We start from the raw sequence: 26,920 nt of genomic DNA, 5'->3' as shown, positions 1-26,920 counted from the left end.
ACCTTCAGATTATGAGACAGACGCGCTGCCTGCTGCGCCAACGAGGCACTTCTATTTATTAAGCGTAAAGAAATAATATCGATAACGACCTTCAGATTTTGACAGTGACGTTGTAAGCACCGTGCCAAAATGTATGGTCTGAAAGTCCACATCACCTGAGAAAAAAACTATGATTTCATTCTAAAGTAAAAAATATAGATATCGACCTTAAGATGTGGTATCCACTGTGACAAAAGTATGTATTGTCTGAAAGTCCAAAACAACTGAGAATTAATTTTCACTTCATCTTCGGACAACACTGTCTTTTTAAAAGCTTTTCTGCCCCGTGTGAGGATCGAACTCACGACCTTCAGATTATGAGACTGACGCGCTACCTACTGCGCTAACGAAGCATATTTAATCGACAAATCGAAAGAAAAAAATATCGATACCGACCTTCACTTTTTGACAGTGACGTTGTAAGCACCGTGCCAAAAGGTATGGTCTGAAAAACCACAACACCTAAGAAAAAAACTATGATTTCATTCTAAAGTAAAACAATTTGATATCGACCTTAAGATGTGGTTTCCACCGTGACAAAAGTATGTATTGTCTGAAAGTCCAAAACCACTGAGAATTAATTTTCACCTTCAGACAACACTGTCTTTTTATAAGCTTTGCTGCCCCGTGTGAGGATCGAACTCACGACCTTCAGATTATGAGACTGACGCGCTGCCTGCTGCGCCAACGAGGCACTTGTAAACATTAAGCGTAAATAAAAAATATCGATAACGACTTTCAGATTTTGACAGTGCCGTTGTAAGCACCGTGCCAAAATGTATGGTCTGAAAGTCCACATCACCTGAGAAAAAAAATATGATTTCATTCTAAAGTAAAAAATATAGATATCGACCTTAAGATGTGGTATCCACTGTGACAAAAGTATGTATTGTCTGAAAGTCCAAAACAACTGAGAATTCATTTTCACTTCATCTTCGGACAACACTGTCTTTTTAAAAGCTTTGCTGCCCCGTGTGAGGATCGAACTCACGACCTTCAGATTATGAGACTGACGCGCTACCTACTGTGCTAACGAAGCACATTTAATCGACAAATCGAAAGAAAAAAATATCGATACCGACCTTCACTTTTTGACAGTGACGTTGTAAGCACCGTGCCAAAAGGTATGGTCTGAAAAACCACAACACCTGAGAAAAAAACTATGATTTCATTCTAAAGTAAAACAATTTGATATCGACCTTAAGATGTGGTTTCCACCGTGACAAAAGTATGTATTGTCTGAAAGTCCAAAACCACTGAGAATTAATTTTCACCTTCAGACAACACTGTCTTTTTATAAGCTTTGCTGCCCCGTGTGAGGATCGAACTCACGACCTTCAGATTATGAGACTGACGCGCTGCCTGCAGCACCAACGAGGCACATTAAATCTTTAAATGTAAGAAAAAATATCGATACCGACCTTCACTTTTTGACAGTGACGTTGTAAGCACCGTGCCAAAATGTATGGTCTGAAAGTCCACAACACCTAAGAAAAAAACAATGATTTCATTCTAAAGTAAAAAATATAGATATCGATACCGACCTTCAGATTTTGACAGTGACGTTGTAAGCACCGTGCCAAAATGTATGGTCTGAAAGTCCACAACACCTAAGAAAAAAACTATGATTTCATTCTAAATTAAAAAATATAAATATCGATACCGACCTTCAGATTTTGACAGTGACGTTGTAAGCACCGTGACAAAATGTATGGTCTGAAAAACCACAACACCTGAGAAAAAAACTATGATTTCATTCTAAAGTAAAACAATTTGATATCGACCTTAAGATGTGGTTTCCACCGTGACAAAAGTATGTATTGTCTGAAAGTCCAAAACCACTGAGAATTAATTTTCACCTTCAGACAACACTGTCTTTTTATAAGCTTTGCTGCCCTGTGTGAGGATCAAACTCACGACCTTCAGATTATGAGACTGACGCGCTGCCTGCCGCGCCAACGAGGCACTTTTAAACATTCATCGTAAAGAAAAAATATTGATACCGACCTTCAGATTTTGACAGTGACGTTGTAAGCACCGTGCCAAAATGTATGGTCTGAAAGTCCACAACACCTGAGAAAAAAACTATGATTTCATTCTAAAGTAAAAAATATAGATATCGACCTTAAGATGTGGTATCCACCGTGACAAAAGTATGTATTGTCTGAAAGTCCAAAACATCTGAGAATTAATTGTCACTTATTCTTCAGACAACACTTTCTTTTTAAAATCTTTGCTGCCCCGTGTGAGGATCTAACTCACTACCTTCAGATTATGAGACTGACGCGCTACCTACTGCGCTAACGAAGCACATTTAATCAACAAATCGAAAGAAAAAATTATCGATACCGACCTTCACTTTTTGACAGTGACGTTGTAAGCACCGTGCCAAAATGTATGGTCTGAAAAACCACAACACCTGAGAAAAAAACTATGATTTCATTCTAAAGTAAAACAATTTGATATCGACCTTAAGATGTGGTTTCCACCGTGACAAAAGTATGTATTGTCTGAAAGTCCAAAACCACTGAGAATTAATTTTCACCTTCAGACAACACTGTCTTTTTATAAGCTTTGCTGCCCCGTGTGAGGATCAAACTCACGACCTTCAGATTATGAGACTGACGCGCTGCCTGCCGCGCCAACGAGGCACTTTTAAACATTCATCGTAAAGAAAAAATATTGATACCGACCTTCAGATTTTGACAGTGACGTTGTAAGCACCGTGCCAAAATGTATGGTCTGAAAGTCCACAACACCTGAGAAAAAAACTATGATTTCATTCTAAAGTAAAAAATATAGATATCGACCTTAAGATGTGGTATCCACCGTGACAAAAGTATGTATTGTCTGAAAGTCCAAAACATCTGAGAATTAATTGTCACTTATTCTTCAGACAACACTTTCTTTTTAAAATCTTTGCTGCCCCGTGTGAGGATCTAACTCACGACCTTCAGATTATGAGACTGACGCGCTGCCTGCTGCACCAACGAGGTAAATTTAATCATTGAGTGTAAGAAAAAAATATCGATACCGACCTTCAGATTTTGACAGTGACGTTGTAAGCACCGTGCCAAAATGTATGGTCTGAAAAACCACAACACCTGAGAAAAAAACTATGATTTCATTCTAAAGTAAAACAATTTGATATCGACCTTAAGATGTGGTTTCCACCGTGACAAAAGTATGTATTGTCTGAAAGTCCAAAACCACTGAGAATTAATTTTCACCTTCAGACAACACTGTCTTTTTATAAGCTTTGCTGCCCCGTGTGAGGATCAAACTCACGACCTTCAGATTATGAGACTGACGCGCTGCCTGCCGCGCCAACGAGGCACTTTTAAACATTCATCGTAAAGAAAAAATATTGATACCGACCTTCAGATTTTGACAGTGACGTTGTAAGCACCGTGCCAAAATGTATGGTCTGAAAGTCCACAACACCTGAGAAAAAAACTATGATTTCATTCTAAAGTAAAAAATATAGATATCGACCTTAAGATGTGGTATCCACCGTGACAAAAGTATGTATTGTCTGAAAGTCCAAAACATCTGAGAATTAATTGTCACTTATTCTTCAGACAACACTTTCTTTTTAAAATCTTTGCTGCCCCGTGTGAGGATCTAACTCACGACCTTCAGATTATGAGACTGACGCGCTGCCTGCTGCACCAACCAGGCACATTAAAGCGTTAAGTGTAAGAAAAAATATCGATACCGACCTTCAGATTTTGACAGTGACGTTGTAAGCACCGTGCCAAAATGTATGGTCTGAAAGTCCACAACACCTAAGAAAAAAACAATGATTTCATTCTATAGTAAAAAATATAGATATCGATACCGACCTTCAGATTTTACAGTGACGTTGTAAGCACCGTGACAAAAGTATGTATCGTCTGAACGTCCAATACCACTGAGAATTAATTTTCACTTCATCTTCAGAAAACAGTGTCTTTTTAAGAGCTTTGCTGCCCCGTGTGAGGATCGAACTCACGACCTTCAGATTATGAGACTGACGCGCTGCCTGCTGCGCCAACGAGGCACTTCTAATTAGTAAGCGTAAAGAAATAATATCGATAACGACCTTCAGATTTTGACAGTGACGTTGTAAGCACCATGCCAAAATGTATGGTCTGAAAGTCCACATCACCTGAGAAAAAAACTATGATTTCATTCTAAAGTAAAAAATATAGATATCGACCTTAAGATGTGGTATCCACTGTGACAAAAGTATGTATTGTCTGAAAGTCCAAAACAACTGAGAATTAATTTTCACTTCATCTTCGGACAACACTGTCTTTTTAAAAGCTTTGCTGCCCCGTGTGAGGATCGAACTCACGACCTTCAGATTATGAGACTGATGCGCTACCTACTGCGCTAACGAAGCACATTTAATCGACAAATCGAAAGAAAAAAATATCAATACCGACCTTCACTTTTTGACAGTGACGTTGTAAGCACCGTGCCAAAATGTATGGTCTGAAAAACCACAACACCTGAGAAAAAAACTATGATTTCATTCTAAAGTAAAACAATTTGATATCGACCTTAAGATGTGGTTTCCACCGTGACAAAAGTATGTATTGTCTGAAAGTCCAAAACGACTGAGAATTAATTTTAACCTTCAGACAACAGTCTTTTTATAAGCTTTGCTGCCCCGTGTGAGGATCGAACTCACGACCTCCAGATTATGAGACTGACGCGCTGCCTGCTGCACCAACGAGGAACATCAAGTCATTGAGTGTAAGAAAAAATATCTATACCGACCTTCAGATTTTGACAGTGACGTTGTAAGCACCGTGCCAAAATGTATGGTCTGAAAGTCCACAACACCTAAGAAAAAAACTATGATTTCATTCTAAATTAAAAAATATAAATATCGATACCGACCTTCAGATTTTGACAGTGACGTTGTAAGCACCGTGACAAAATGTATGGTCTGAAAAACCACAACACCTGAGAAAAAAACTATGATTTCATTCTAAAGTAAAACAATTTGATATCGACCTTAAGATGTGGTTTCCACCGTGACAAAAGTATGTATTGTCTGAAAGTCCAAAACCACTGAGAATTAATTTTCACCTTCAGACAACACTGTCTTTTTATAAGCTTTGCTGCCCCGTGTGAGGATCAAACTCACGACCTTCAGATTATGAGACTGACGCGCTGCCTGCCGCGCCAACGAGGCACTTTTAAACATTCATCGTAAAGAAAAAATATTGATACCGACCTTCAGATTTTGACAGTGACGTTGTAAGCACCGTGCCAAAATGTATGGTCTGAAAGTCCACAACACCTGAGAAAAAAACTATGATTTCATTCTAAAGTAAAAAATATAGATATCGACCTTAAGATGTGGTATCCACCGTGACAAAAGTATGTATTGTCTGAAAGTCCAAAACATCTGAGAATTAATTGTCACTTATTCTTCAGACAACACTTTCTTTTTAAAATCTTTGCTGCCCCGTGTGAGGATCTAACTCACGACCTTCAGATTATGAGACTGACGCGCTACCTACTGCGCTAACGAAGCACATTTAATCAACAAATCGAAAGAAAAAATTATCGATACCGACCTTCACTTTTTGACAGTGACGTTGTAAGCACCGTGCCAAAATGTATGGTCTGAAAAACCACAACACCTGAGAAAAAAACTATGATTTCATTCTAAAGTAAAACAATTTGATATCGACCTTAAGATGTGGTTTCCACCGTGACAAAAGTATGTTTTGTCTGAAAGTCCAAAACCACTGAGAATTAATTTTCACCATCAGACAACAGTCTTTTTATAAGCTTTGCTGCCCCTTGTGAGGATCGAACTCACGGCCTTCAGATTATGAGACTGACGCGCTGCCTGCAGCACCAACGAGGCACATTAAATCTTTAAATGTAAGAAAAAATATCGATACCGACCTTCACTTTTTGACAGTGACGTTGTAAGCACCGTGCCAAAATGTATGGTCTGAAAGTCCACAACACCTAAGAAAAAAACAATGATTTCATTCTAAAGTAAAAAATATAGATATCGATACCGACCTTCAGATTTTGACAGTGACGTTGTAAGCACCGTGCCAAAATGTATGGTCTGAAAGTCCACAACACCTAAGAAAAAAACTATGATTTCATTCTAAATTAAAAAATATAAATATCGATACCGACCTTCAGATTTTGACAGTGACGTTGTAAGCACCGTGACAAAATGTATGGTCTGAAAAACCACAACACCTGAGAAAAAAACTATGATTTCATTCTAAAGTAAAACAATTTGATATCGACCTTAAGATGTGGTTTCCACCGTGACAAAAGTATGTATTGTCTGAAAGTCCAAAACCACTGAGAATTAATTTTCACCTTCAGACAACACTGTCTTTTTATAAGCTTTGCTGCCCCGTGTGAGGATCAAACTCACGACCTTCAGATTATGAGACTGACGCGCTGCCTGCCGCGCCAACGAGGCACTTTTAAACATTCATCGTAAAGAAAAAATATTGATACCGACCTTCAGATTTTGACAGTGACGTTGTAAGCACCGTGCCAAAATGTATGGTCTGAAAGTCCACAACACCTGAGAAAAAAACTATGATTTCATTCTAAAGTAAAAAATATAGATATCGACCTTAAGATGTGGTATCCACCGTGACAAAAGTATGTATTGTCTGAAAGTCCAAAACATCTGAGAATTAATTGTCACTTATTCTTCAGACAACACTTTCTTTTTAAAATCTTTGCTGCCCCGTGTGAGGATCTAACTCACGACCTTCAGATTATGAGACTGACGCGCTACCTACTGCGCTAACGAAGCACATTTAATCAACAAATCGAAAGAAAAAATTATCGATACCGACCTTCACTTTTTGACAGTGACGTTGTAAGCACCGTGCCAAAATGTATGGTCTGAAAGTCCACAACACCTGAGAAAAAAACTATGATTTCATTCTAAAGTAAAAAATATAGATATCGACCTTAAGATGTGGTATCCACCGTGACAAAAGTATGTATTGTCTGAAAGTCCAAAACATCTGAGAATTAATTGTCACTTATTCTTCAGACAACACTTTCTTTTTAAAATCTTTGCTGCCCCGTGTGAGGATCTAACTCACGACCTTCAGATTATGAGACTGACGCGCTACCTACTGCGCTAACGAAGCACATTTAATCAACAAATCGAAAGAAAAAATTATCGATACCGACCTTCACTTTTTGACAGTGACGTTGTAAGCACCGTGCCAAAATGTATGGTCTGAAAAACCACAACACCTGAGAAAAAAACTATGATTTCATTCTAAAGTAAAACAATTTGATATCGACCTTAAGATGTGGTTTCCACCGTGACAAAAGTATGTTTTGTCTGAAAGTCCAAAACCACTGAGAATTAATTTTCACCATCAGACAACAGTCTTTTTATAAGCTTTGCTGCCCCTTGTGAGGATCGAACTCACGACCTTCAGATTATGAGACTGACGCGCTGCCTGCAGCACCAACGAGGCACATTAAATCTTTAAATGTAAGAAAAAATATCGATACCGACCTTCACTTTTTGACAGTGACGTTGTAAGCACCGTGCCAAAATGTATGGTCTGAAAGTCCACAACACCTAAGAAAAAAACAATGATTTCATTCTAAAGTAAAAAATATAGATATCGATACCGACCTTCAGATTTTGACAGTGACGTTGTAAGCACCGTGCCAAAATGTATGGTCTGAAAGTCCACAACACCTAAGAAAAAAACTATGATTTCATTCTAAATTAAAAAATATAAATATCGATACCGACCTTCAGATTTTGACAGTGACGTTGTAAGCACCGTGACAAAATGTATGGTCTGAAAAACCACAACACCTGAGAAAAAAACTATGATTTCATTCTAAAGTAAAACAATTTGATATCGACCTTAAGATGTGGTTTCCACCGTGACAAAAGTATGTATTGTCTGAAAGTCCAAAACCACTGAGAATTAATTTTCACCTTCAGACAACACTGTCTTTTTATAAGCTTTGCTGCCCCGTGTGAGGATCAAACTCACGACCTTCAGATTATGAGACTGACGCGCTGCCTGCCGCGCCAACGAGGCACTTTTAAACATTCATCGTAAAGAAAAAATATTGATACCGACCTTCAGATTTTGACAGTGACGTTGTAAGCACCGTGCCAAAATGTATGGTCTGAAAGTCCACAACACCTGAGAAAAAAACTATGATTTCATTCTAAAGTAAAAAATATAGATATCGACCTTAAGATGTGGTATCCACCGTGACAAAAGTATGTATTGTCTGAAAGTCCAAAACATTTGAGAATTAATTGTCACTTATTCTTCAGACAACACTTTCTTTTTAAAATCTTTGCTGCCCCGTGTGAGGATCTAACTCACGACCTTCAGATTATGAGACTGACGCGCTACCTACTGCGCTAACGAAGCACATTTAATCAACAAATCGAAAGAAAAAATTATCGATACCGACCTTCACTTTTTGACAGTGACGTTGTAAGCACCGTGCCAAAATGTATGGTCTGAAAAACCACAACACCTGAGAAAAAAACTATGATTTCATTCTAAAGTAAAACAATTTGATATCGACCTTAAGATGTGGTTTCCACCGTGACAAAAGTATGTTTTGTCTGAAAGTCCAAAACCACTGAGAATTAATTTTCACCATCAGACAACAGTCTTTTTATAAGCTTTGCTGCCCCTTGTGAGGATCGAACTCACGACCTTCAGATTATGAGACTGACGCGCTGCCTGCAGCACCAACAAGGAACATTAAATCTTTAAATGTAAGAAAAAATATCGATACCGACCTTCACTTTTTGACAGTGACGTTGTAAGCACCGTGCCAAAATGTATGGTCTGAAAGTCCACAACACCTAAGAAAAAAACAATGATTTCATTCTAAAGTAAAAAATATAGATATCGATACCGACCTTCAGATTTTGACAGTGACGTTGTAAGCACCGTGCCAAAATGTATGGTCTGAAAGTCCACAACACCTAAGAAAAAAACTATGATTTCATTCTAAATTAAAAAATATAAATATCGATACCGACCTTCAGATTTTGACAGTGACGTTGTAAGCACCGTGACAAAATGTATGGTCTGAAAAACCACAACACCTGAGAAAAAAACTATGATTTCATTCTAAAGTAAAACAATTTGATATCGACCTTAAGATGTGGTTTCCACCGTGACAAAAGTATGTATTGTCTGAAAGTCCAAAACCACTGAGAATTAATTTTCACCTTCAGACAACACTGTCTTTTTATAAGCTTTTCTGCCCCGTGTGAGGATCGAACTCACGACCTTCAGATTATGAGACTGACGCGCTGCCTGCTGCGCCAACGAGGGACTTTTAAACATTAAGCGTAAAGAAAAAATATTGATACCGACCTTCAGATTTTGACAGTGACGTTGTAAGCACCGTGCCAAAATGTATGGTCTGAAAGTCCACAACACCTGAGAAAAAAACTATGATTTCATTCTAAAGTAAAAAATATAGATATCGACCTTAAGATGTGGTATCCACCGTGACAAAAGTATGTATTGTCTGAAAGTCCAAAACATCTGAGAATTAATTGTCACTTATTCTTCAGACAACACTTTCTTTTTAAAATCTTTGCTGCCCCGTGTGAGGATCTAACTCACGACCTTCAGATTATGAGACTGACGCGCTACCTACTGCGCTAACGAAGCACATTTAATCAACAAATCGAAAGAAAAAATTATCGATACCGACCTTCACTTTTTGACAGTGATGTTGTAAGCACCGTGCCAAAATGTATGGTCTGAAAAACCACAACACCTGAGAAAAAAACAATGATTTCATTCTAAAGTAAAAAATATAGATATCGATACCGAACTTCAGATTTTACAGTGACGTTGTAAGCACCGTGACAAAAGTATGTATCGTCTGAACGTCCAATAACACTGAGAATTAATTTTCACTTCATCTTCAGAAAACACTGTCTTTTTAAAAGCTTTGCTGCCCCGTGTGAGGATCAAACTCATGACCTTCTGATTATGAGACTGACGCGCTGCCTGCTGCGCCAACATGGAACTTTTAAACATTAAGCGTAAAGAAAATATATCGATAACGACCTTCAGATTTTGACAGTGACGTTGTAAGCACCGTGCCAAAATGTATGGTCTGAAAATCCACAACACCTGAGAAAAAAACTATGATTTCATTCTAAAGTAAAACAATTTGATATCGACCTTAAGATGTGGTTTCCACCGTGACAAAAGTATGTATTGTCTGAAAGTCCAAAACCAGCGAGAATTAATTTTCACCATCGGACAAGAGTCTTTTTATAAGCTTCGCTGCCCCGTGTGAGGATTGAACTCACGACATTCAGATTATGAGACTGACGTGCTGCCTGCTGCACCAACGAGGCTCATTAAAGCATTAAGTGTAAGAAAAAATATCGATACCGACCTTCAGATTTTGACAGTGACGTTGTAACCACCGTGCCAAAATGTATGGTCTGAAAGTCCACAACACCTAAGAAAAAAACAATGATTTCATTCTAAAGTAAAAAATATAGATATCGATACAGACCTTCAGATTTTGACAGTGACGTTGTAAGCACCGTGCCAAAATGTATGGTCTGAAAGTCCACAACACCTGAGAAAAAAACTATGATTTCATTCTAAAGTAAAAAATATAGATATCGACCTTATGATGTGGTATCCACCGTGACAAAAGTATGTATTGTCTGAAAGTCCAAAACATATGAGAATTAATTGTCACTTCATCTTCAGACAACACTGTCTTTTTAAAGGCTTTGCTGACCCGTGTGAGGATCGAACTCACGACCTTCAGATTATGAGACTGATGCGCTACCTACTGCGCTAACGAAACACATTTAATCAACAAATCAAAAGAAAAAATGATCGATACCGACCTTCACTTTTTGACAGTGACGTTGTAAGCACCGTGCCAAAATGTATGGTCTGAAAAACCACAACACCTGAGAAAAAAAACTATGATTTCATTCTAAAGTAAAACAATTTGATATCGACCTTAAGATGTGGTTTCCACCGTGACAAAAGTATGTATTGTCTGAAAGTCCAAAACCAGCGAGAATTAATTTTCACCATCGGACTAGAGTCTTTTTATAAGCTTCGCTGCCCCGTGTGAGGATTGAACTCACGACATTCAGATTATGAGACTGACGGGCTGCCTGCTGCACCAACGAGGCACATTAAAGCATTAAGTGTAAGAAAAAATATCGATACCGACCTTCAGATTTTGACAGTGACGTTGTAACCACCGTGCCAAAATGTATGGTCTGAAAGTCCACAACACCTAAGAAAAAAACAATGATTTCATTCTAAATTAAAAAATATAGATATCGATACAGACCTTCAGATTTTGACAGTGACGTTGTAAGCACCGTGCCAAAATGTATGGTCTGAAAGTCCACAACACCTGAGAAAAAAACGATGATTTAATTCTAAAGTAAAAAATATAGATATCGACCTTAAGATGTGGTATCCACCGTGACAAAAGTATGTATTGTCTGAAAGTCCAAAACATCTGAGAATTAATTGTCACTTCATCTTCAGACAACACTGTCTTTTTAAAGGCTTTGCTGACCCGTGTGAGGATCAAACTCACGACCTTCAGATTATGAGACTGACACGCTACCTACTGCGCTAACGAAACACATTTAATCAACAAATCAAAAGAAAAAATTATCGATACCAACCTTCACTTTTTGACAGTGACGTTGTAAGCACTGTGCCAAAATGTATGGTCTGAAAGTCCACATCACCTGAGAAAAAACAATGATTTCATTCTAAAGTAAAAAATATAGATATCGACCTTAAGATGTGGTATCCACTGTGACAAAAGTATGTATTTTCTGAAAGTCCAAAACCACTGAGAATTAATTTTCACTTCATCTTCAGAAAACACTTTCTTTTTAAAAGCTTTGCTGACCCGTGTGAGGATCGAACTCACGACCTTCAGATTATAAGACTGACGCACTACCTACTGCACTAACGAGGCACATTTAATCAACAAATCGAAAGAAAAGAGGATCAATACCGACCTTCACTTTTTGACAGTGACGTTGTAAGCACCGTGCCAAAATGTATGGTCTGAAAAACCACAACACCTGAGAAAAAAACTATGATTTCATTCTAAAGTAAAACAATTTGATATCGACCTTAAGATGTGGTTTCCACCGTGACAAAAGTATGTATTGTCTGAAAGTCCAAAACCACTGAGAATTAATTTTCACCATCAGACAACAGTCTTTTTATAAGCTTTGCTGCCCCTTGTGAGGATCGAACTCACGACCTTCAGATTATGAGACTGACGCGCTGCCTGCTGCACCAACGAGGCAAATTAAATCATTTAGTGTAAGAAAAAAATATCGATACCGACCTTCAGATTTTGACAGTGACGTTGTAAGCACCGTGCCAAAATGTATGGTCTGAAAAACCACAACACCTGAGAAAAAAACAATGATTTCATTCTAAAGTAAAACAATTTGATATCGACCTTAAGATGTGGTTTCCACCGTGACAAAAGTATGTATTGTCTGAAAGTCCAAAACCACTGAGAATTAATTTTCACCTTCAGACAACACTGTCTTTTTATAAGCTTTGCTGCCCCGTGTGAGGATCAAACTCACGACCTTCAGATTATGAGACTGACGCGCTGCCTGCCGCGCCAACGAGGCACTTTTAAACATTCATCGTAAAGAAAAAATATTGATACCGACCTTCACTTTTTGACAGTGACGTTGTAAGCACCGTGCCAAAATGTATGGTCTGAAAAACCACAACACCTGAGAAAAAAACTATGATTTCATTCTAAAGTAAAACAATTTGATATCGACCTTAAGATGTGGTTTCCACCATGACAAAAGTATGTTTTGTCTGAAAGTCCAAAACCACTGAGAATAAATTTTCACCATCAGACAACAGTCTTTTTATAAGCTTTGCTGCCCCTTGTGAGGATCGAACTCACGACCTTCAGATTATGAGACTGACGCGCTGCCTGCTGCACCAACGAGGTAAATTAAATCATTTAGTGTAAGAAAAAAATATCGATACCGACCTTCAGATTTTGACAGTGACGTTGTAAGCACCGTGCCAAAATGTATGGTCTGAAAAACCACAACACCTGAGAAAAAAACTATGATTTCATTCTAAAGTAAAACAATTTGATATCGACCTTAAGATGTGGTTTCCACCGTGACAAAAGTATGTATTGTCTGAAAGTCCAAAACCACTGAGAATTAATTTTCACTTCATCTTCAGAAAACACTTTTTTTTTAAAAAGCCTTGCTGCCCCGTGTGAGGATCGAACTCACGACCTTCAGATTATGAGACTGACGCACCGCCTGCTGCGCCAATGAGGCACTTTTAAACATAAAGTGTAAAGAAAAAATATCGATAACGACTTTCACTTTTTGACAGTGACGTTGTAAGCACCGTGCCAAAATGTATGGTCTGAAAAACCACAACACCTGAGAAAAAAACAATGATTTCATTCTAAAGTAAAAAATATAGATATCGACCTTAAGATGTGGTATCCACTTTGACAAAAGTATGTATTGTCTGGAAGTCCAAAACCACTGAGAATTAATTTTCACCTTCAGACAACACTTTCTTATTAAAAGCTTTGCTGCCCCGTGTGAGGATCGAACTCACGACCTTCAGATTATGAGACTGACGCGCTACCTACTGCGCTAACGAGGACATTTAACCTCTTGGGGCTAGGTGGGACGCTAGCGTGCCACCCGTGGTGCACTCCATCAACAGCAGGTGCATTTCAAGAGCGGCAAATTTGAATCCAAATAAATGTCAAAATTCAAATTTTTCAAAAATACAACTATTTTACACCATTTGAAAGATAAACATCTCCTTAATCTAACCACGTTTTACGATTTCAAAAAGGTTTTACGGCGAAAGCATACATTTAGAGTATGTTAGGACAGTACATTTACAAGAGTTGTGTGTAATGTTTTGTCAAGTCAAAGACAGGGTCACCAAAACCATAAAACCAGCTAAAATGATGCACTAACCTTTTACAATCTCCATCAGATGACACTCCTAGGACATTATGTTAGACAATGCATGCATTTTTAGTTCTATCAAGTTCATATTTATATCCAAAAACAGCGTTTTACTATGGCATTGATGTTGAGGAAATCGTTTCCCTCCAATAACCGGCAGTCAAGTCAGCGTCACAAATTAAATAATTAAAATTAGAAAACATTGGTAAAATATTATATTGTCATTTAAAGAATTATAGATTTACATCTCTTGAACTCAATCAACTTGCCAGATTTAAAAATAACCTTACTGGGAAATCACACTTTGCAATAATCTGAGCACTGCGCCCAGAAAAATACGCGTTGCGATACAGACTAGACGTCATGTTGGGGAGATCTAAAATCGAAAATACTATGTAAATAATCCATTACCTTTGATTCTCTTCATCAGATGTCACTTCCAGGTATCACAGGTCCATAACGAATGTAGTTTTGTTCAAAAAAGCTCATCATTTATGTCCAAAAATCTCCGTCTCGTTAGCACATGATGTAAGCCAGCCGGACTTCTCGTCATGAACGAGGGGAAAAAATATATTTCCGTTCGTTCAAACATGTCAAACGTTGTATAGCATAAATCATTAGGGCCTTTTTTAACCAGAACATGAATAATATTCAAGGTGGACGAATGCATACTCTTTTATAACGTATTGGAACGAGGGTACACAACATGAACACGCGCGCCAGGTGTCTAATGGGACATCATCGTTCCATGGCTCTTGTTCGGTCAGATCTCCCTCCAGAAGACTCAAAACACTTTGTAAAGGCTGGTGACATCTAGTGGAAGCAATAGGAAGTGCCAAAATATTCCTAAGCCCCTGTGTTTTTCAATGGGATAGGTTTAAAGTCAATACAACACATCAGGTATCCACTTCCTGTCAGAAAATGTCTCAGGGTTTTGCCTGCCAAATGAGTTCTGTTATACTCACAGACACCATTCAAACAGTTTTGGAAACTTTAGAGTGTTTTCTATCCATATATAATAAGTATATGCATATTCTAGTTACTGGGTAGGATTAGTAACCAGATTAAATCGGGTACATTTTTTTTATCCAGACGTGCAAATGCTGCCCCTTAGACCCAACAGGTTAATCAACAAATCGAAAGAAAAAATTATCAATACCGACCTTCACTTTTTGACAGTGACGTTGTAAGCACCGTGCCAAAATGTATGGTCTGAAAAACCACAACACCTGAGAAAAAAACAATGATTTCATTCTAAAGTAAAACAATTTGATATCGACCTTAAGATGTGGTTTCCACCGTGACAAAAGTATGTATTGTCTGAAAGTCCAAAACCACTGAGAATTAATTTTCACCTTCAGACAACACTGTCTTTTTATAAGCTTTGCTGCCCCGTGTGAGGATCGAACTCACGACCTTCAGATTATGAGACTGACGCGCTGCCTGCTGCGCCAACGAGGCACTATTAAACATTGAGCGTAAAGAAAAAATATCGATAACGACCTTCAGATTTTGACAGTGACGTTGTAAGCACCGTGCCAAAATGTATGGTCTGAAAGTCCACATCACCTGAGAAAAAAACAATGATTTCATTTTAAAGTAAAAAATATAGATATGGATACCGACCTTCAGATTTTGACAGTGACGTTGTAAGCACCGTGACAAAAGTATGTATCGTCTGAACGTCCAATACCACTGAGAATTAATTTTCACTTCATCTTCAGAAAACACTGTTTTTTTAAAAGCTTTGCTGCCCCGTGTGAGGATCGAACTCACGACCTTCAGATTATGAGACTGACGCGCTGCCTGCTGCACCAACGAGGCAAATTAAATCATTTAGTGTAAGAAAAAAATATCGATACCGACCTTCAGATTTTGACAGTGACGTTGTAAGCACCGTGCCAAAATGTATGGTCTGAAAAACCACAACACCTGAGAAAAAAATAATGATTTCATTCTAAAGTAAAACAATTTGATATCGACCTTAAGATGTGCTTTCCACCGTGACAAAAGTATGTATTGTCTGAAAGTCCAAAACCACTGAGAATTAATTTTCACCATCAGAGAACAGTCTTTTTATAAGCTTTGCTGCCCCTTGTGAGGATCGAACTCACGACCTTCAGATTATGAGACTGACGCGCTGCCTGCTGCACCAACGAGGCAAATTAAATCATTTAGTGTAAGAAAAAAATATCGATACCGACCTTCAGATTTTGACAGTGACGTTGTAAGCACCGTGCCAAAATGTATGGTCTGAAAAACCACAACACCTGAGAAAAAAACAATGATTTCATTCTAAAGTAAAACAATTTGATATCGACCTTAAGATGTGGTTTCCACCGTGACAAAAGTATGTATTGTCTGAAAGTCCAAAACCACTGAGAATTAATTTTCACCTTCAGACAACACTGTCTTTTTATAAGCTTTGCTGCTCCGTGTGAGGATCAAACTCACGACCTTCAGATTATGAGACTGACGCGCTGCCTGCCGCGCCAACGAGGTACTTTTAAACATTCATCGTAAAGAAAAAATATTGATACCGACCTTCACTTTTTGACAGTGACGTTGTAAGCACCGTGCCAAAATGTATGGTCTGAAAAACCACAACACCTGAGAAAAAAACTATGATTTCATTCTAAAGTAAAACAATTTGATATCGACCTTAAGATGTGGTTTCCACCATGACAAAAGTATGTTTTGTCTGAAAGTCCAAAACCACTGAGAATTAATTTTCACCATCAGACAACAGTCTTTTTATAAGCTTTGCTGCCCCTTGTGAGGATCGAACTCACGACCTTCAGATTATGAGACTGACGCGCTGCCTGCTGCACCAACGAGGTAAATTAAATCATTTAGTGTAAGAAAAAAATATCGATACCGACCTTCAGATTTTGACAGTGACGTTGTAAGCACCGTGCCAAAATGTATGGTCTGAAAAACCACAACACCTGAGAAAAAAACTATGATTTCATTCTAAAGTAAAACAATTTGATATCGACCTTAAGATGTGGTTTCCACCGTGACAAAAGTATGTATTGTCTGGAAGTCCAAAACGCCTGAGAATTAATTTTCACTTCATCTTCAGACAACACTTTCTTATTAAAAGCTTTGCTGCCCCGTGTTAGGATCGAACTCACGACCTTCAGATTATGAGACTGACGGGCTGCCTACTGCGCTAACGAGGCACATTTAATCGACAAATCGAAAGAAAAAAATATCGATACCGACCTTCACTTTTTGACAGTGATGTTGTAAGCACCGTGCCAAAATGTGTGGTCTGGAAAACCACAACACCTGAGAAAAAAACTATGATTTCATTCTAAAGTAAAACAATTTGATATCGAGCTTAAGATGTGGTTTCCACCGTGACAAAAGTATGTATTGTCTGAAAGTCCAAAACGACTGAGAATTTATTTTCACCTTCAGACAATAGTCTTTTTATAAGCTTTGCTGCCCCGTGTGAGGATCGAACTCACGACCTCCAGATTATGAGACTGACGCGCTGCCTGCTGCACCAACGAGGCACATTAAATCTTTAAATGTAAGAAAAAATATCGATAACGACCTTCACTTTTTGACAGTGACGTTGTAAGCACCGTGCCAAAATGTATGGTCTGAAAGTCCATAACACCTAAGAAAAAAACAATGATTTCATTCTAAAGTAAAAAATATAGATATCGATACCGACCTTCAGATTTTGACAGTGACGTTGTAAGCACCGTGCCAAAATGTATGGTCTGAAAGTCCACAACACCTAAGAAAAAAACAATGATTTCATTCTAAATTAAAAAATATAGATATCGATACCGACCTTCAGATTTTGACAGTGACGTTGTAAGCATCGTGACAAAAGTATGTATGGTCTGAACGTCAAATACCAATGAGAATTAATTTTCACTTAATCTTCAGAAAACACTGTCTTTAAAAAGCTTGGCTGCCCCGTGTGAGGATCGAACTCACGACGTTCAGATTATGAGACTGACGCAGTGCCTGCTGCGCCAACGAGGAACTTTCAAACAATAAGCGTAAAGAAAAAATATCGATAACGACCTTCAGATTTTGACAGTGACGTTGTAAGCACCGTGCCAAAATGTATGGTCTGAAAGTCCACAACACCTGAGAAAAAAACTATGATTTCATTCGAAAGTAAGAAATATAGATATCGACCTTAAGATGTGGTATCCACCGAAACAAAAGTATGTATTGTCTGAAAGTCCAAAACATCTGAGAATTAATTGTCACTTATTCTTCAGACAACACTTTCTTTTTAAAATCTTTGCTGCCCCGTGTGAGGATCTAACTCACGACCTTCAGATTATGAGACTGACGCGCTGCCTGCTGCACCAACCAGGCACATTAAAGCGTTAAGTGTAATAAAAAATATCGATACCGACCTTCAGATTTTGACAGTGACGTTGTAAGCACCGTGCCAAAATGTATGGTCTGAAAGTCCACAACACCTAAGAAAAAAACAATGATTTCATTCTATAGTAAAAAATATAGATATCGATACCGACCTTCAGATTTTACAGTGACGTTGTAAGCACCGTGACAAAAGTATGTATCGTCTGAACGTCCAATACCACTGAGAATTCATTTTCACTTCATCTTCAGAAAACACTGTCTTTTTAAGAGCTTTGCTGCCCCGTGTGAGGATCGAACTCACGACCTTCAGATTATGAGACTGACGCGCTACCTGCTGCGCTAACGAAGCACATTTAATCGACAAATCGAAAGAAAAAAATATCGATACCGACCTTCACTTTTTGACAGTGACGTTGTAAGCACCGTGCCAAAAGGTATGGTCTGAAAAACCACAACACCTGAGAAAAAAACAATGATTTCATTCTAAAGTAAAACAATTTGATATCAACCTTAAGATGTGGTTTCCACCGTGACAAAAGTATGTATTGTCTGAAAGTCCAAAACCACTGAGAATTAATTTTCACCTTCAGACAACACTGTCTTTTTATAAGCTTGGCTTCCCCGTGTGAGGATCGAACTCACGACCTTCAGATTATGAGACTGACGCGCTGCCTGCTGCGCCAACGAGGCACTTCTAAACATTAAGCGTAAAGAAAAAATATCGATAACGACCTTCACTTTTTGACAGTGACGTTGTAAGCACCGTGCCAAAATGTATGGTCTGAAAGTCCACAACACCTGAGAAAAAAACAATGATTTCATTCTAAAGTAAAAAATATAGATATCGACCTTAAGATTTGGTATCCACTGTGACAAAAGTATGTATTGTCTGAAAGTCCAAAACCACTGAGAATTCATTTTCACTTCATCTTCGGACAACACTGTCTTTTTAAAAGCTTTGCGGCCCCGTGTGAGGATCGAACTCACGACCTGCAGGTTATGAGACTGACGGGCTACCTACTGCGCTAACGAGGCACATTCAATCAACAAATCGAAAGAAAAAAATATCTATACCGACCTTCACTTTTTGACAGTGATGTTGTAAGCACCGTGCCAAAATGTGTGGTCTGGAAAACCACAACACCTGAGAAAAAAACAATGATTTCATTCTAAAGTAAAACAATTTGATATCGAGCTTAAGATGTGGTTTCCACCGTGACAAAAGTATGTATAGTCTGAAAGTCCAAAACAACTGAGAATTAATTTTCACCTTCGGACAACAGTCTTTTTATAAGTTTCCTGCCCCGTGTGAGGATCGAACTCACGAACTCCAGATTATGAGACTGACGCGCTGCCCGCTGCACCAACGAGGCACATTAAATCATTAAGTGTAAGAAAAAATATCGATACCGACCTTCAGATTTTGACAGTGACGTTGTAAGCACCGTGCCAAAATATATGGTCTGAAAGTCCACAACACCTAAGAAAAAAACAATGATTTCATTCTAAAGTAAAAAATATAGATATCGATACCGACCTTCAGATTTTGACAGTGACGTTGTGAGCACCGTGATAAAGGTATGTATCGTCTGAACGTCCAATACCACTGAGAATTAATTCTCACTTCATCTTCAGAAAACACTGTCTTTTTAAAAGCTTTGCTGCCCCGTGTGAGGATCGAACTCACAACCTTCAGATTATGAGACTGACGCGCTACGTACTGCGCTAACGAGGCACATTTAATCAACAAATCGAAAGAAAAAATTATCAATACCGACATTCATTTTTTGACAGTGACGTTGTAAGCACCGTGCCAAAATGTATGGTCTGAAAAACCACAACACCTGAGAAAAAAACTATGATTTCATTCTAAAGTAAAACAATTTGATATCGACCTTAAGATGTGGTATCCACTGTGACAAAAGTATATATTGTCTGAAAGTCCAAAACAACTGAGAATTAATTTTCACTTCATCTTCGGACAACACTGTCTTTTTAAAACCTTTGCTGCCCTGTGTGAGGATCGAACTCACGACCTTCAGATTATGAGACTGATGCGCTACCTACTGGGCTAACGAAGCACATTTAATCAACAAATCGAAAGAAAAAAATATCAATACCGACCTTCACTTTTTGACAGTGACGTTGTAAGCACCGTGCCAAAATGTATGGTCTGAAAAACCACAACACCTGAGAAAAAAACAATGATTTCATTCTAAAGTAAAACAATTTGATATCGACCTTAAGATGTGGTTTCCACCGTGACAAAAGTATGTATTGTCTGAAAGTCCAAAACCACTGAGAACTCATTTTCACCATCAGACAACAGTCTTTTTATAAGCTTTGCTGACCCGTGTGAGGATCGAACACACGACTTTCAGATTATGAGACTGATGCACTGCCTGCTGCACCAACGAGGCACATCAAATCATTGAGTGTAAGAAAAAATATCTATACCGACCTTCAGATTTTGACAGTGACGTTGTAAGCACCGTGCCAAAATGTATGGTCTGAAAAACCACAACACCTGAGAAAAAAACTATGATTTCATTCTAAAGTAAAACAATTTGATATCGACCTTAAGATGTGGTTTCCACCGTGACAAAAGTATGTATTGTCTGAAAGTCCAAAACGACTGAGAATTTATTTTCACCTTCAGACAACAGTCTTTTTATAAGCTATGCTGCCCCGTGTGAGGATCGAACTCACGACCTCCAGATTATGAGACTGACGCGCTGCCTGCTGCACCAACGAGGCACATTAAATCTTTAAATGTAAGAAAAAATATCGATACCGACCTTCACTTTTTGACAGTGACGTTGTAAGCACCGTGCCAAAATGTATGGTCTGAAAGTCCACAACACCTGAGAAAAAAACTATGATTTCATTCGAAAGTAAGAAATATAGATATCGACCTTAAGATGTGGTATCCACCGAAACAAAAGCATGTATTGTCTGAAAGTCCAAAACATCTGAGAATTAATTGTCACTTATTCTTCAGACAACACTTTCTTTTTAAATTCTTTGCTGCCCCGTGTGAGGATCTAACTCACGACCTTCAGATTATGAGACTGAGGCGCTGCCTGCTGCACCAACCAGGCACATTAAAGCGTTAAGTGTAAGAAAAAATATCGATACCGACCTTCAGATTTTGACAGTGACGTTGTAAGCACCGTGCCAAAATGTATGGTCTGAAAGTCCACAACACCTAAGAAAAAAACAATGATTTCATTCTAAAGTAAAAAATATAGATATCGATACCGACCTTCAGATTTTACAGTGACGTTGTAAGCACCGTGACAAAAGTATGTATCGTCTGAACGTCCAATACCACTGAGAATTAATTTTCACTTCATCTTCAGAAAACACTGTCTTTTTAAGAGCTTTGCTGCCCCGTGTGAGGATCGAACTCACGACCTTCAGATTATGAGACTGACGCGCTGCCTGCTGCGCCAACGAGGCACTTGTAAACATTAAGCGTAAAGAAAAAATATCGATAACGACTTTCAGATTTTGACAGTGACGTTGTAAGCACCGTGCCAAAATGTATGGTCTGAAAGTCCACATCACCTGAGAAAAAAAATATGATTTCATTCTAAAGTAAAAAATATAGATATCGACCTTAAGATGTGGTATCCACTGTGACAAAAGTATGTATTGTCTGAAAGTCCAAAACAACTGAGAATTAATTTTCACTTCATCTTCGGACAACACTGTCTTTTTAAAACCTTTGCTGCCCTGTGTGAGGATCGAACTCATGACCTTCAGATTATGAGACTGATGCGCTACCTACTGGGCTAACGAAGCACATTTAATCGACAAATCGAAAGAAAAAAATATCAATACCGACCTTCACTTTTTGACAGTGACGTTGTAAGCACCGTGCCAAAATGTATGGTCTGAAAAACCACAACACCTGAGAAAAAAACAATGATTTCATTCTAAAGTAAAACAATTTGATATCGACCTTAAGATGTGGTTTCCACCGTGACAAAAGTATGTATTGTCTGAAAGTCCAAAACGACTGAGAATTTATTTTCACCTTCAGACAACAGTCTTTTTATAAGCTATGCTGCCCCGTGTGAGGATCGAACTCACGACCTCCAGATTATGAGACTGACGCGCTGCCTGCTGCACCAACGAGGCACATTAAATCTTTAAATGTAAGAAAAAATATCGATACCGACCTTCACTTTTTGACAGTGACGTTGTAAGCACCGTGCCAAAATGTATGGTCTGAAAGTCCACAACACCTAAGAAAAAAACAATGATTTCATTCTAAAGTAAAAAATATAGATATCGATACCGACCTTCAGATTTTGACAGTGACGTTGTAAGCACCGTGCCAAAATGTATGGTCTGAAAGTCCACAACACCTAAGAAAAAAACAATGATTTCATTCTAAATTAAAAAATATAAATATCGATACCGACCTTCAGATTTTGACAGTGACGTTGTAAGCACCGTGACAAAAGTATGTATCGTCTGAACGTCAAATACCACTGAGAATTAATTTTCACTTAATCTTCAGAAAACACTGTCTTTAAAAAGCTTGGCTGCCCCGTGTGAGGATCGAACTCACGACCTTCAGATTATGAGACTGACGCAGTGCCTGCTGCGCCAACGAGGCACTTTCAAACAATAAGCGTAAAGAAAAAATATCGATAACGACCTTCAGATTTTGACAGTGACGTTGTAAGCACCGTGCCAAAATGTATGGTCTGAAAGTCCACAACACCTGAGAAAAAAACTATGATTTCATTCGAAAGTAAGAAATATAGATATCGACCTTAAGATGTGGTATCCACCGAAACAAAAGTATGTATTGTCTGAAAGTCCAAAACATCTGAGAATTAATTGTCACTTATTCTTCAGACAACACTTTCTTTTTAAAATCTTTGCTGCCCCGTGTGAGGATCTAACTCACGACCTTCAGATTATGAGACTGACGCGCTGCCTGCTGCACCAACCAGGCACATTAAAGCGTTAAGTGTAATAAAAAATATCGATACCGACCTTCAGATTTTGACAGTGACGTTGTAAGCACCGTGCCAAAATGTATGGTCTGAAAGTCCACAACACCTAAGAAAAAAACAATGATTTCATTCTATAGTAAAAAATATAGATATCGATACCGACCTTCAGATTTTACAGTGACGTTGTAAGCACCGTGACAAAAGTATGTATCGTCTGAACGTCCAATACCACTGAGAATTCATTTTCACTTCATCTTCAGAAAACGCTGTCTTTTTAAGAGCTTTGCTGCCCCGTGTGAGGATCGAACTCACGACCTTCAGATTATGAGACTGACGCGCTACCTGCTGCGCTAACGAAGCACATTTAATCGACAAATCGAAAGAAAAAAATATCGATACCGACCTTCACTTTTTGACAGTGACGTTGTAAGCACCGTGCCAAAAGGTATGGTCTGAAAAACCACAACACCTGAGAAAAAAACAATGATTTCATTCTAAAGTAAAACAATTTGATATCAACCTTAAGATGTGGTTTCCACCGTGACAAAAGTATGTATTGTCTGAAAGTCCAAAACCACTGAGAATTAATTTTCACCTTCAGACAACACTGTCTTTTTATAAGCTTGGCTTCCCCGTGTGAGGATCGAACTCACGACCTTCAGATTATGAGACTGACGCGCTGCCTGCTGCGCCAACGAGGCACTTCTAAACATTAAGCGTAAAGAAAAAATATCGATAACGACCTTCACTTTTTGACAGTGACGTTGTAAGCACCGTGCCAAAATGTATGGTCTGAAAGTCCACAACACCTGAGAAAAAAACAATGATTTCATTCTAAAGTAAAAAATATAGATATCGACCTTAAGATTTGGTATCCACTGTGACAAAAGTATGTATTGTCTGAAAGTCCAAAACCACTGAGAATTCATTTTCACTTCATCTTCGGACAACACTGTCTTTTTAAAAGCTTTGCGGCCCCGTGTGAGGATCGAACTCACGACCTGCAGGTTATGAGACTGACGGGCTACCTACTGCGCTAACGAGGCACATTCAATCAACAAATCGAAAGAAAAAAATATCTATACCGACCTTCACTTTTTGACAGTGATGTTGTAAGCACCGTGCCAAAATGTGTGGTCTGGAAAACCACAACACCTGAGAAAAAAACAATGATTTCATTCTAAAGTAAAACAATTTGATATCGAGCTTAAGATGTGGTTTCCACCGTGACAAAAGTATGTATAGTCTGAAAGTCCAAAACAACTGAGAATTAATTTTCACCTTCGGACAACAGTCTTTTTATAAGTTTCCTGCCCCGTGTGAGGATCGAACTCACGAACTCCAGATTATGAGACTGACGCGCTGCCCGCTGCACCAACGAGGCACATTAAATCATTAAGTGTAAGAAAAAATATCGATACCGACCTTCAGATTTTGACAGTGACGTTGTAAGCACCGTGCCAAAATATATGGTCTGAAAGTCCACAACACCTAAGAAAAAAACAATGATTTCATTCTAAAGTAAAAAATATAGATATCGATACCGACCTTCAGATTTTGACAGTGACGTTGTGAGCACCGTGATAAAGGTATGTATCGTCTGAACGTCCAATACCACTGAGAATTAATTCTCACTTCATCTTCAGAAAACACTGTCTTTTTAAAAGCTTTGCTGCCCCGTGTGAGGATCGAACTCACAACCTTCAGATTATGAGACTGACGCGCTACGTACTGCGCTAACGAGGCACATTTAATCAACAAATCGAAAGAAAAAATTATCAATACCGACATTCATTTTTTGACAGTGACGTTGTAAGCACCGTGCCAAAATGTATGGTCTGAAAAACCACAACACCTGAGAAAAAAACTATGATTTCATTCTAAAGTAAAACAATTTGATATCGACCTTAAGATGTGGTATCCACTGTGACAAAAGTATATATTGTCTGAAAGTCCAAAACAACTGAGAATTAATTTTCACTTCATCTTCGGACAACACTGTCTTTTTAAAACCTTTGCTGCCCTGTGTGAGGATCGAACTCACGACCTTCAGATTATGAGACTGATGCGCTACCTACTGGGCTAACGAAGCACATTTAATCAACAAATCGAAAGAAAAAAATATCAATACCGACCTTCACTTTTTGACAGTGACGTTGTAAGCACCGTGCCAAAATGTATGGTCTGAAAAACCACAACACCTGAGAAAAAAACAATGATTTCATTCTAAAGTAAAACAATTTGATATCGACCTTAAGATGTGGTTTCCACCGTGACAAAAGTATGTATTGTCTGAAAGTCCAAAACCACTGAGAACTCATTTTCACCATCAGACAACAGTCTTTTTATAAGCTTTGCTGACCCGTGTGAGGATCGAACACACGACTTTCAGATTATGAGACTGATGCACTGCCTGCTGCACCAACGAGGCACATCAAATCATTGAGTGTAAGAAAAAATATCTATACCGACCTTCAGATTTTGACAGTGACGTTGTAAGCACCGTGCCAAAATGTATGGTCTGAAAAACCACAACACCTGAGAAAAAAACTATGATTTCATTCTAAAGTAAAACAATTTGATATCGACCTTAAGATGTGGTTTCCACCGTGACAAAAGTATGTATTGTCTGAAAGTCCAAAACGACTGAGAATTTATTTTCACCTTCAGACAACAGTCTTTTTATAAGCTATGCTGCCCCGTGTGAGGATCGAACTCACGACCTCCAGATTATGAGACTGACGCGCTGCCTGCTGCACCAACGAGGCACATTAAATCTTTAAATGTAAGAAAAAATATCGATACCGACCTTCACTTTTTGACAGTGACGTTGTAAGCACCGTGCCAAAATGTATGGTCTGAAAGTCCACAACACCTGAGAAAAAAACTATGATTTCATTCGAAAGTAAGAAATATAGATATCGACCTTAAGATGTGGTATCCACCGAAACAAAAGCATGTATTGTCTGAAAGTCCAAAACATCTGAGAATTAATTGTCACTTATTCTTCAGACAACACTTTCTTTTTAAATTCTTTGCTGCCCCGTGTGAGGATCTAACTCACGACCTTCAGATTATGAGACTGAGGCGCTGCCTGCTGCACCAACCAGGCACATTAAAGCGTTAAGTGTAAGAAAAAATATCGATACCGACCTTCAGATTTTGACAGTGACGTTGTAAGCACCGTGCCAAAATGTATGGTCTGAAAGTCCACAACACCTAAGAAAAAAACAATGATTTCATTCTAAAGTAAAAAATATAGATATCGATACCGACCTTCAGATTTTACAGTGACGTTGTAAGCACCGTGACAAAAGTATGTATCGTCTGAACGTCCAATACCACTGAGAATTAATTTTCACTTCATCTTCAGAAAACACTGTCTTTTTAAGAGCTTTGCTGCCCCGTGTGAGGATCGAACTCACGACCTTCAGATTATGAGACTGACGCGCTGCCTGCTGCGCCAACGAGGCACTTGTAAACATTAAGCGTAAAGAAAAAATATCGATAACGA

General features: G+C 38.4%; 17 non-coding genes across 17 annotated transcripts; all 17 read right to left on the bottom strand.

Annotated features, from left to right (window-relative positions):
• Positions 1–319: 319 nt before the first annotated feature.
• Positions 320–392, bottom strand: trnam-cau (transfer RNA methionine (anticodon CAU)). Its single transcript has one exon. It is a non-coding gene; the product is annotated as a tRNA-Met (tRNA).
• Positions 393–660: 268 nt separating this feature from the next.
• trnam-cau (transfer RNA methionine (anticodon CAU)) lies at positions 661–733 on the bottom strand. Its single transcript has one exon. It is a non-coding gene; the product is annotated as a tRNA-Met (tRNA).
• A 272-nt stretch (positions 734–1,005) lies between these two features.
• Positions 1,006–1,078, bottom strand: trnam-cau (transfer RNA methionine (anticodon CAU)). The gene has a single exon. It is a non-coding gene; the product is annotated as a tRNA-Met (tRNA).
• A 2,930-nt stretch (positions 1,079–4,008) lies between these two features.
• trnam-cau (transfer RNA methionine (anticodon CAU)) lies at positions 4,009–4,081 on the bottom strand. The gene has a single exon. It is a non-coding gene; the product is annotated as a tRNA-Met (tRNA).
• A 272-nt stretch (positions 4,082–4,353) lies between these two features.
• Positions 4,354–4,426, bottom strand: trnam-cau (transfer RNA methionine (anticodon CAU)). The gene has a single exon. It is a non-coding gene; the product is annotated as a tRNA-Met (tRNA).
• Positions 4,427–5,499: 1,073 nt separating this feature from the next.
• Positions 5,500–5,572, bottom strand: trnam-cau (transfer RNA methionine (anticodon CAU)). Its single transcript has one exon. It is a non-coding gene; the product is annotated as a tRNA-Met (tRNA).
• A 1,196-nt stretch (positions 5,573–6,768) lies between these two features.
• trnam-cau (transfer RNA methionine (anticodon CAU)) lies at positions 6,769–6,841 on the bottom strand. Its single transcript has one exon. It is a non-coding gene; the product is annotated as a tRNA-Met (tRNA).
• A 273-nt stretch (positions 6,842–7,114) lies between these two features.
• On the bottom strand, positions 7,115–7,187 carry trnam-cau (transfer RNA methionine (anticodon CAU)). Its single transcript has one exon. It is a non-coding gene; the product is annotated as a tRNA-Met (tRNA).
• Positions 7,188–8,383: 1,196 nt separating this feature from the next.
• On the bottom strand, positions 8,384–8,456 carry trnam-cau (transfer RNA methionine (anticodon CAU)). The gene has a single exon. It is a non-coding gene; the product is annotated as a tRNA-Met (tRNA).
• Positions 8,457–9,652: 1,196 nt separating this feature from the next.
• Positions 9,653–9,725, bottom strand: trnam-cau (transfer RNA methionine (anticodon CAU)). Its single transcript has one exon. It is a non-coding gene; the product is annotated as a tRNA-Met (tRNA).
• Positions 9,726–11,969: 2,244 nt separating this feature from the next.
• On the bottom strand, positions 11,970–12,045 carry trnai-uau (transfer RNA isoleucine (anticodon UAU)). Its single transcript has one exon. It is a non-coding gene; the product is annotated as a tRNA-Ile (tRNA).
• Positions 12,046–13,675: 1,630 nt separating this feature from the next.
• trnam-cau (transfer RNA methionine (anticodon CAU)) lies at positions 13,676–13,748 on the bottom strand. The gene has a single exon. It is a non-coding gene; the product is annotated as a tRNA-Met (tRNA).
• A 1,705-nt stretch (positions 13,749–15,453) lies between these two features.
• On the bottom strand, positions 15,454–15,526 carry trnam-cau (transfer RNA methionine (anticodon CAU)). Its single transcript has one exon. It is a non-coding gene; the product is annotated as a tRNA-Met (tRNA).
• Positions 15,527–18,706: 3,180 nt separating this feature from the next.
• trnam-cau (transfer RNA methionine (anticodon CAU)) lies at positions 18,707–18,779 on the bottom strand. Its single transcript has one exon. It is a non-coding gene; the product is annotated as a tRNA-Met (tRNA).
• Positions 18,780–21,819: 3,040 nt separating this feature from the next.
• Positions 21,820–21,892, bottom strand: trnam-cau (transfer RNA methionine (anticodon CAU)). The gene has a single exon. It is a non-coding gene; the product is annotated as a tRNA-Met (tRNA).
• Positions 21,893–23,693: 1,801 nt separating this feature from the next.
• On the bottom strand, positions 23,694–23,766 carry trnam-cau (transfer RNA methionine (anticodon CAU)). The gene has a single exon. It is a non-coding gene; the product is annotated as a tRNA-Met (tRNA).
• A 3,040-nt stretch (positions 23,767–26,806) lies between these two features.
• trnam-cau (transfer RNA methionine (anticodon CAU)) lies at positions 26,807–26,879 on the bottom strand. The gene has a single exon. It is a non-coding gene; the product is annotated as a tRNA-Met (tRNA).
• Between the last annotated feature and the right edge of the window lie 41 nt (positions 26,880–26,920).

This window comes from Salmo salar, chromosome 02 (genome assembly GCF_965601325.2).
Source record: "Salmo salar chromosome 02, fSalSal1, whole genome shotgun sequence".
NCBI lineage: Eukaryota > Metazoa > Chordata > Actinopteri > Salmoniformes > Salmonidae > Salmo > Salmo salar.
This window is presented reverse-complemented; position numbering and strand designations above follow the sequence as displayed.